At 50.1% G+C, this 10,760-nt stretch overlaps 1 pseudogene; it reads right to left on the reverse strand.

Moving 5' to 3' along the window:
- Positions 1–5,219: 5,219 nt before the first annotated feature.
- On the reverse strand, positions 5,220–6,266 carry LOC119292468 (annotated as a pseudogene).
- Between the last annotated feature and the right edge of the window lie 4,494 nt (positions 6,267–10,760).

The raw sequence follows: 10,760 nt of genomic DNA on the forward strand, positions 1-10,760 counted from the left end.
ATAGACATTCCTCTAGTCATCTAAGTGATACATGATCCGAGTCAACTAGGCTGTGTCCGATCATCACGTGAGACAAACTAGTCATCATCGGTGAACATCTTCATGTTGATCGCATCTGCTATATGACTCATGTTCGACCTTTCGGTCTCTTGTGTTCCGAGGCCATGTCTATACATGCTAGGCTCGTCAAGTCAACCTAAGTGTTTTGCATGTGTAAATCTGGCTTACACCCGTTGTATGCGAACGTTAGAATCTATCACACCCGATCATCACGTGGTGCTTCGAAACAACGAACCTTCGTAACGGTGCATAGTTGGGGGGAACACTTTCTTGAAATTTTATGAGGGATCATCTTATTTATGCTACCGTCATTCTAAGAAAATAAGATGCAAAAACATGATAAACATCTCATGTAATCAAATAGTGACATGATATGGCCAATATCATTTTGCTCCTTTTGATCTCCATCTTCGGGGCGCCATGATCATCATCATCACGGGCATGACACCATGATCTCCATCATCGTGTCTTCATGAAGTTGTCTCGCCAACTATTACTTCTACTACTATGGCTAATGGTTCAGCAATAAAGTAAAGTAATTATATGGCATTATTCAATGACACGCAGGTCATACAATAAATTAAGACAACTCCTATGGCTCCTGCCGGTTGTCATACTCATCGACATGCAAGTCGTGATTCCTATTACAAGAACATGATCAATCTCATACATCACATATGTTCATCACATCCTTTGGCCATATCACATCACACGACATATGCTGCAAAAACAAGTTAGACGTCCTCTAATTGTTGTTGCAAGTTTTTTACGTGGCTGCTATAGGTTTCTAGCAAGAACGTTTCTTACCTATGCCAAAACCACAACGTGATATGCCAATTGCTATTTACCCTTCATAAGGACCCTTTTCATTGAATCCGATCCGACTAAAGTGGGAGAGACAGACACCCGCTAGCCACCTTATGCAACTAGTGCATGTCAGACGGTGGAACCTATCTCACGTAAGCGTACGTGTAAGGTCGGTCCGGGCCGCTTCATCCCACGATGCCGCCGAATCAAGATAAGACTAGTAGTGGCAAGTAAATTTACAAAATCGATGCCCACAACAACTTGTGTTCTACTCGTGCATAGAAACTACGCATAGACCTAGCTCATGATGCCACATGTGGGAACGTAGCAGAAATTCAAAATTTTCTACGCATCACCAAGATCAATCTATGGAGTGACTAGCAACGAGAGAGAGGGGAGTGCATCTTCATACCCTTGAAGATCGCGATATGGAAGCGTTGCAAGAACGCGGATGAAGGAGTCGTACTCGCGGCGATTCAAATCGCGGAAGATCCGATCTAGCGCCGAATAGACGTCGCCTCCGTGTTCAACACACGTACAGCCCGGGGACGTCTCCTCCTTCTTGATCCAGCAAGGGGAGAGGAGAAGTTGAGGGAGAACTCTGACAGCACGACGGCATGGTGGTGATGGAGCTCGTTGTTCTCCGGTAGAGCTTCGCTAAGCACTACGGAGGAGGAGGAAGTGTTGGAGGAGGGAGGGGCTGCGCCAGGGGAAGGGTGCGGCTGCCCTCTCTCTCCCTCACTATATATAGGGGGAAGGGGGTGGAGGAGGTGCCCTAGGGTTCCCTAGGGGAGGGGTGGCGGCCACAGGGGAAACCCTAGATGGGTTTGGGCGCCCCCACCCCCTAGGAAATTTGCCCCCCAAGCCGGGAGGGGCGGCTGCCCTAGGGGTGGCGCCCCCACCTCTCCAGGTTACGTGAGAGGGGTTGGGAGGGGCGCACAGCCCCTTAGTGGGCTGGTGTGCCCCCACCCCTTGGCCCATAAGGCCCCCCAACGCTTGCCGGGGCCTCCGAAACACCTTTCGGTCACGCTGGTCGTCACTTGGTACCCCCGGAACAATTTCGGACTCCAATACCCTTCGTCCAATATACCGATCTTCACCTCCTGACCATTTCGGAGCTCCTTGTCATGTCCGGGATCTCATCCGGGACTATGAACAACCTTTGGTAACCACATACTATTTCCCGTAACAACTCTAGCATCACCGAACCTTAAGTGTGTAGACCCTACGGGTTCGGGAACCATGCAGACATGACCGAGACGTTCTCCGTTCAATAACCAACAGCGGGATCTGGATACCCATGTTGGATCCCACATGTTCCACGATGATCTCATCGGATGAACCACGATGTCAGGGATTCAATCAATCCCGTATACAATTCCCTTTGTCAATCGATATGTTACTTGCCCGAGATTCGATCGTCGGTATCCCAATATCTTTTTCAATCTCGTTCCCGGCAAGTCAATTTACTCGTTCCGTAATGCATGATCCCGTGACTAACTACTTAGTCACATTGAGCTCATTATGATGATGCATTACCGAGTGGGCCCAGAGATACCTCTCCGTCATACGGAGTGACAAATCCCAGTCTCGATTCGTGCCAAACCAACAAACACTTTCGGAGATACCTATAGTGCACCTTTATAGCCACCCAGTTACTTGTGACGTTTGGTACACCCAAAGCATTCCTACGGTATACGGGAGTTGCACAATCTCATGGTCTAAGGAAATGATACTTGACATTAGAAAAGCTCTTAGCAAACGAACTACACGATCTGGTGCTATGCTTAGGATTGGGTCTTGTCCATCACATCATTCTCCTAATGATGTGATCCCGTCATCAATGACATCCAATGTCCATGGTCAGGAAACCATAACCATCTATTGACCAACGAGCTAGTCAACTAGAGGCTCACTAGGGACATGTTGTGGTCTATGTATTCACACATGTATTACAGTTTCCAGTTAATACAATTATAGCATGAACAATAGACAATTATCATGAACAAGGAAATATAATAATAACCATTTTATTATTGCCTCTAGGGCATATTTCCAACACATATAAGAGATCAAAGAAGACTCAAATAACTTTCATGGATAAAAACATAGATCTTATCATAAACTCAAAGTTCATCGGATCCCAACAAACACACCGCAAAAGGCTTACATCATATGGATCTCCAAGAGACCATTGTATTGATAATCGAGAGGGAGAGAGAGAGAGAGAGAGAGAGAGAGAGAGAGAGAGAGAGAGAGAGAGGAAGCCATCTAGCTACTAACTACGAACCCGTAGGTCTACAAAGAACTACTCACGCATCATCGGAGAGGCACCACTGGAAGTGGTGAACTCCTTTGTGATGGTGTCTAGATTGGATCTGGTGTTCTGGACTCTGCGGCGGCTGGAATTGATTTTCTCGACCCCCTTAGGGTTTCTGGAATATTGGGGTATTTATAGAGAAAATAGGCAGTTCAGGGGGCACCCGAGGTGGGCACAACCCACCAGGGCGCGCCTGGGCCTCCTGGCGCGCCCTGGTGGGTGCTGCTCCCCTCGGGGAACCCCATAAGTGCTTCCTTGGCCCACTAGATGTCTTCTGGCCCAAAAAAATCCTCAAAAAGTTACGCTGCATTTGGACGATGTTTGGTATTGATTCCCTGCGATGTAAAAACATGCAGAAAACAACAACTGGCACTAGGCACTATGTCAATAGGTTAGTACCAAAAAATGATATAAAATGACTATAAAATGATTGTAAAACATCCAAGAATAATAATATAACAATATGGAACAATGAAAAATTATAGTTAAGTTGGAGACGTATCAGTGCCCGTCTTAAATTCTGAATAACATCAGAATATAGCTTCTCTTGATCAACCCCAGAATTGTAGGCATCAGGCTCCACTTCAAGGGGGACCCTACTGCCGGTGCCCACACTTGTCGAGCCACCACATCGCCGTGCACTAATTGAACTGTCTGGCTAGAGCAGCCATTACGACGACTTGGTTCTTCCCGAGAAGGTGCACCCACCATCCTAGGTCCAAATGTGTGCTCAAGCACATCAATTTGCAGCCTCACATGAAAATTCTCTTTCTCCTACCAAACATGGTAGCCAGCTCTTCATCATTACTAACTGTCACCCATTTCTTTTCCCCATCGTAGTATTTGTATTCCACTTCATCAAGCAAACCCCAAGGATATTGGCTGCAAATTACCTCCCCAAATTGTCTGAAACTCCAATTACAAGCCATTGGCAACAGATAATCGAAACCTCCTTGGAATTTCTTCTTATTCTTTGCATTCAACATGTACCGGTCCCTTCTAATGTGCACCAAGAAAGCAAACCGCAACTCCATCCCAACCGACGAAAAACAGAGACGCAATCAGCACACCATTAGCTAAACTAACAGGGCAAACAATTTCGAATCGACTGTTGAAATGCACAACTATGCTCAATCTAAACAGGAGGCCTGACTTACCCCTCAGGAACCCAGTCATGGATGCGGCGGGTCTCCGACCCGATGCCTGCCTTGCCAAATACTCTGGGGTCGCCGCCGCTCGCCATTTCGCCCTTGGGCTCACCCTCGTACTTCCTCTGTGTGCACCAGCCCCCCACCTATCAGCGCTCCATCCGGGCGCACGGAAGGAGGCCACGCCGCGGGTCGAGCAGGTGGCGGGCGCCCCACATGTTGCGTCACGAGAAGGTGGTGAGCGGAGCAGGTAGCGGTGGAGCAGGATGGCCGTGGCAGCGCAGCTGGTGGTGGCGGCGGCGCAGGACGGCCGACCGGCGGACGGGACAGAGACAGTGTGACCAGGTTAGAACCCTAGTATTTATTTGGGGATGTTGTTGCGCGGTCCCACATGTAAGCTCCGGACCCACGTCCACGCGGTCCCACGTGTAAGCTCCGGACCCACTACCACTAACGGCAATAGACGGAATGAGCTCAAAACTGCCCGTTTGGCCTCGTCATAGTAGTTGCACACAGTCTAGGGGCAAAACTGAGCACGATTCGCAACTGGGGACAAAACTAAGCACATGAACACCACTTAGGGCAAAAAGATAATTAACCATAACTAAATTAGTGGACTATGACTTACTGGATCCCGATGAGTTCACCCTTTTTTGGTGCTCGATGGGAACAAGAAATGGATATCAGCCAATGGACGAAACATAGAAAAATTAGTAGTACGGAGATTCATATTTTGCATGAACAAGTGAGTACGTACATTCCTAATACAGTAGCTTCTAGGTTATCACTAATCTAACTGATGTGTTATGCCCTGCATACATGGCACTGTACATGCCTAGCAAAATTGATCCTATGTATGTGCATGGCTCCGCCACCCAATACGATCACGTATGCCGGCACTCCAACGACGGCGACGAGGCGTCGGCGACCAGCTTCCGGAGCGCGCATCTCGACGGTGCCACGTCCCTCCCGGCGACGAATGGGTGAGCAAGCAGCTCCGCGACGGACGCCCTGTTTCGGTAGTCCTTTTGCAGGCACGCGGCGACGAACCCCCGGAGCTCTGGCGAGGAGGCACCGTCTGGCAGCGGGCGGCTCGCCGAAGCAGACGGCGCACATGAGCGCCGCCCAGCTCGGCCGCTGCCCGGCGGGGAGGAGCGGGTACCTGCCCATGAAGAGCTCAAGGAGCGTGACCCCCAGGCTCCACACGTCGGCGGCGTACGCGTCGTAGTGCCCGCCGTGCGCCTCCGGGTCGAAGCGCTCCGGGCTCATGTACGCGGAGGTGCCGGCGTACGACGTGCAGTAGTCGCCCGCGCGGGCGAGCACCTTGGCGATGCCGAAGTCGGCGACCTTGACCTCCCCGGCGGTGCTGATGAGGAGGTTGGCCGGCTTGACGTCGAGGTGCACGATGCGGCGGGCGTGGAGGTATGCCAGCCCCGACAGCGCCTGAGCGGCCACCTCCGCGAGCGCGGCCTCCGCGAACGCGCCGCGGCGGGTCCTGACGGAGTCGAGCGACCCGCCGTCGACCAGCTCGAGGAGCAGCGCGACGTCGCCGGACGCCGCGGCGGGAGGACGGAGTGGGAGCGGACGACGAAGGGCGAGGCGGTGCGGCTGAGGACGTCGGCCTCGGCGGCCGCGGCGGGGTCGCCGTAGTGCTGCACCTTGAGCGCGTAGAGCGCGCTTGTCTCCCGGTGGCGGACCTTGTAGACCGTGCCGCCGTTCCCGCGGCCCAGGACGGCGAGCTTCTCGAAGTCGGCCAGGCGGAACTGGCTGGACAGAGCCGACGGGGTCGAGGCCTTGGTGGCCGTCGGCGCGGGCGCGACCGCGGGGTTTGGGAGCCGGCCGAGGACGCCGAGCTCCTGGGCAACGGCGCGGGGCGGGACGGGCAGCGAGAGATGCAGCTGCGGAAGCCTCTTCTCCCGTATGAGAGCCATGTGTCTGTCTGTCACCGCTGTCGACTGATGATCACCACCGTAAGCCGAGTGATCTGAGCTGCCGCTGCCGCTGCTTAACTGCCTTGGGTTGTTGAAGCAGATTGATAGCTCATTTATACGTGTGCTCTGCCTCTGACGCTGTTGCTTTCAGCAAATCACAGTCGACCAGATTGCGACATGCGCATTTACTCCAAGTTTTCTACTCACTTTCTGGAGTACATTCTACTTCCACAGCAAGTCTTCTTACCCTGCGCTTTGTACTTGCTGGACCAGACAGATCAGCCAGAGGTGAAGACAATAAGCCACGGTTCACGTACGTGGTGTCATTTCTAGACTCCGTTCCCTCTTCTAGACTCTGTTCTGGTTAGCTGAAGCTATCCTGCTCAAGTATATTCCCAGGATAGAATAAAGCCGTCTGCTGGAGTGCTGGTGATTAAATTACCAGTTCACACGCTGCTCGCCGGCCGTCGGAGATTAACAGGGCATTCTTAATCGAGTGACGTGGAGGAGCATGTGTGACAGCTCAGTCCGAATGCCCATTGTCAACACCCGCGAGTCGGAATCTCAAGGAAAGAGACATAGTATTTGTTATCAAAAATAAAAGAAAAAGAGACACAATCAAAACTGCATCCAAGCTAACAAGAGGCTTAGCTAAGGGACTTTTTGCAGTGTCCGATAGAGCTTACATAAGGTAGTTAATTTACTTTGTTTAGCAGCTCACTGAGCTTAGGTAAGGTAGTGTCGATCTTGCTCATGTTGCTGCTAGTGGTTGACCGAGTAAGAAGACTGTTTGGTTTGCAGGGTTCAGAATAGCATTCTGTGTTTGTGTTTTGCCTTTTGATTGTTTCAAACTGCAACCAAGTTGTTTCAAACTGCATCATGCATGATCACGGCACTGTATCTGCCTGCCTCTTGATGAGCATGCAGATTTGTGGGGTAGGGGTGTTGAGAGGGTGGCATTTCTGTTGCTAATTGAGTAGCATCCTCTGCTTTCGTTTACCAGCAGAGCACGGCTATTACTGCACTGCACTTTTCTCCAGATATATACATACTGAGGTTTCGGTAACAAGTAAATAGTACTCCCTCTGTTCCTAAATATTTGTCTTTCTAGAGATTTCAACAAATGACTACATACGGAGCAAAATGAGTGAATCTACACTCTAAAATATGTCTATATACATCCGTATGTGGTGGTCCATTTAAAATCTTAAAAGACAAATATTTAGGAACGGAGGGAGTACAACATTTGGAAACAAAATATAATTTAAGTTGTGCAACAACCAACAAGGAGCAGGTAGCATCATAAATTAGGATTTCTGCTATCTAGTTTGCTGAAGCGGTTGCAGGGGCCAGATTTCTACTGCCACAAAGTTAAACTAAATGCCCTTTTTAGTTCTGATGATGGGTGGCAGGAAGCTGCAGTTTCAGATGCAGGGTTGTACATTTGAGAGTAAATATGGATTAGTTTGGACAACAGCAGAGCTTAGCTAAGGAAATGTTCTTTATTTAAGTATACTAGTATAACGCCCGTGCGTTGCCACGGGCTCTTTAAAATTTATAATCAGTATCTTTCATTTATCATCCCCTCATATTGGGTGATTATGGGGTGCTCTAATTAGAAACACAACAATCAAATATTAGGAAATTTCACCGAACGAACAACAACGAATAATACGATATCTATCAAACAAATAAAATGAGGTCATATTTTTGGTCCGTCATGCACTTCTGTTGAAAAGTGCCTATCCCTTTTAGAATCAACCCACTGTTTGCTCGCACGCAAAAAAATACATCTCTAAAGTGGGGAACCGATCGGTGCCAAAAAGAACTCAAACTCCTATCCAATCTCGACTTCGTGCTCTTCCACTTCCATTGATAAATATGGGACGTCAAGGGTTTCATCATGATGACCTCGAGCAGCCGCCGACATCCCTCCCCACATCTACCCCTACCCCCTGCTGCCGCTTGCACTGTCCTTGCTCCTCGAGGGAGCTAGGGACACAATGTTCTCTAGGATGGGCATGACCAGATCCACGAGGAGGCCACATTCTTCCATGGGAACCCAATCAAGCACACCACCCTCCGCAACCATCCAATCCCGGCCTAACAAAGTCAAGACCCGCCATCGATCCACAAATCAGGCTTGCCGCATCCAGGTTCACTGTAAGTCTGCGACGAGTCTGTAGTTGACATCTTGACTTTGGCTATCCCCACGGAAGAATCATCAGATCCTGCTTACTTTTACCATCACTTCGTCTCTTCCCAAGGCAGCGACACCACCCAGCCAATCACTACCACCGCTTGCGGCTTGCCTACATAAAATCATGAGAAATCCCCACGGCGGTGCTGTAAGATCACCTTGGCGACCTCGACAGTGACCGACTGCTCTAAGATCTAAGCTAGCCGCTCTTTGTAGAAATCAATAGAAGTAGGCATGTGACTCAGATTTGTTCTTTGGTGTGCATGCGTTTCTTGCTACCCACCAGCTCTTGTCTACAACTCGCCTATCTCTGTACCAGCTCTTGGTCTACAACTCGCCTATCTCCATGCTCGAGACGACCAAGCTCGAAGCTGCATACGTCTGCTAGAGCTATATCCAGGCCCTATGATTTTTGGATCACTGGCACTATGGGTGCCAGGACCGGAGTCGCCCTCATCCACCAAGTGGATCAAGGAGGCCCACCACCTAGACTCTACATCGCAACATTCTGTGTTTTCCTATAAAAAGTAAAGAACCTTCTCTAATAAACGTAAATATAACCTTTTGGTTTTATAGTCTCAACTTTCCTACACTCCAATACCAGAAGGATTTCTTGGTTTTATTTAATGACCTTCTTGAATGTCATTCACTTAGAAAGGTAGTAATACAATCTGTGATATTAAGGCAAATTATTAGTCATATTAAAGTGCAAAAGGCCCTATAGGATCAAAGCATGACTTTTATGGTTATACTGTAATTTGCAAGATCTGAAATTTATGCAAGTGTACAATTAGAGAAGAGCCAATTAAATAGATTTTCACATTCAGAATAGTACGATTAGCAGTAGCACTTCAATTTTTTCATGTTTGATCAGCTTGCTAGGTGGTTATCACTAAGCATGTTGGAACGATGAGCATAACCTAACTTAGTTCAGTACATGTTGCTGCAAATTAGTTCAGTACGTACGAAGCTGTTGCTAATTTCAATGCCTGGCTGTTGCAAGTTTCTAATGAAAAAGTACTTCAGGTCAAAGGTCAGGGAATATACACTTTTGTTATCATGGTTGTTTCCTTATAGTGAACAACTTTGATCACCACTTCAGCAGCTACTATCTATAAGAAGACATTAGCTAAGTAGATACAGGCAAAGAAAGCATGTAGGCAAAACCAGAATTAAAAACATCCTTCTCAATGGAGCTCGTGCAGTTCGAAAGACCCTAATCATCGATGAGGGACCCCTCCGATGGTAGCATGGCGTGACAATTGCCGTCAATGACGACACCCAAAGTACCTTGCATAATCCATCGATCCAGTTCGGAACAATCAAGCACATACCTTGCAAAGTGATGTGGATCTGAAGCAGAGGTGGGAAGGTAAAGGCTCAGGTGAGGTGAGGTGGAATGAGACGTTGATATAGACGTGCACGCATGAGAATAAGGCGGTGCCCAGGATGGATCTCCATCGGAGGAGGCCGGATCCGCTGGGGAGGAGGTCGCTGTAGTACCTGCCATCTGTGCGATGGATCACGGGGCTGGCAGGCAGGGGGGGGATAGGAGGGAGCGGGTGGGCTAGAGCGCAGATGGCGGGTGCCCCCGACGACGGCTGGGAAGGATGGTGGAGGAGGTGGATGAGGATGGCGGCGGCGGCGACTGCGGTTGCGCCTCGTCCGCAGCCGTGCTGGTGGTGGTCGATGCGAGAGCCGGATGGCGTCGGCCAGAATTAGGCAGGGGCGACAAAGATTTAGAGGAGAGAGAGAATGGAGGCGATGAGCGATGGGAGGAAGGGCCACCGGCGATTGGGGTGGCCTCAGATCCGCCCTCCGTGGCCGCCTATTTTATGGGACGAACACCCGTGCTCACCGTCGGGCTCGCCTTCGGCCGCTGCCTCGCCGACATTCACGACGTAGAGCCCCTTCCTCCGATCCCATTTGCCAGGGAGGCAGCGCCATCCTTCATCGTAGAGAACGAGTCCACACTGAGATCCCAACCAGATCATGATTGCGCCTCCCCAAACCGCAGCGGCACATCCCACTCCATCAACGACCAACCTATATGAGGCGGAGGGTCAGTGTAGGATGCGAGCGCCGTCACCATGGACGTGGGGGACGCCGTAGGTGGGAAGGAGGCGGCGACGGCGTCTGTGTCAGGAAGATCGTACGACGGTGGCGGCGTTTACTCGAGGGGGTCGAGAGGAGCTGCGTTTGGTGCCGGGTGGGTTCTTTGGTGCGTGCGTGGGGCTGGAGATTGTGATAGGTGATCAGGTGAGGGCGTACCATACCTGGATCGATAGCCTTAC

Source organism: Triticum dicoccoides, chromosome 4B, assembly GCF_002162155.2.
Source record: "Triticum dicoccoides isolate Atlit2015 ecotype Zavitan chromosome 4B, WEW_v2.0, whole genome shotgun sequence".
Classification (NCBI taxonomy): domain Eukaryota; kingdom Viridiplantae; phylum Streptophyta; class Magnoliopsida; order Poales; family Poaceae; genus Triticum; species Triticum dicoccoides.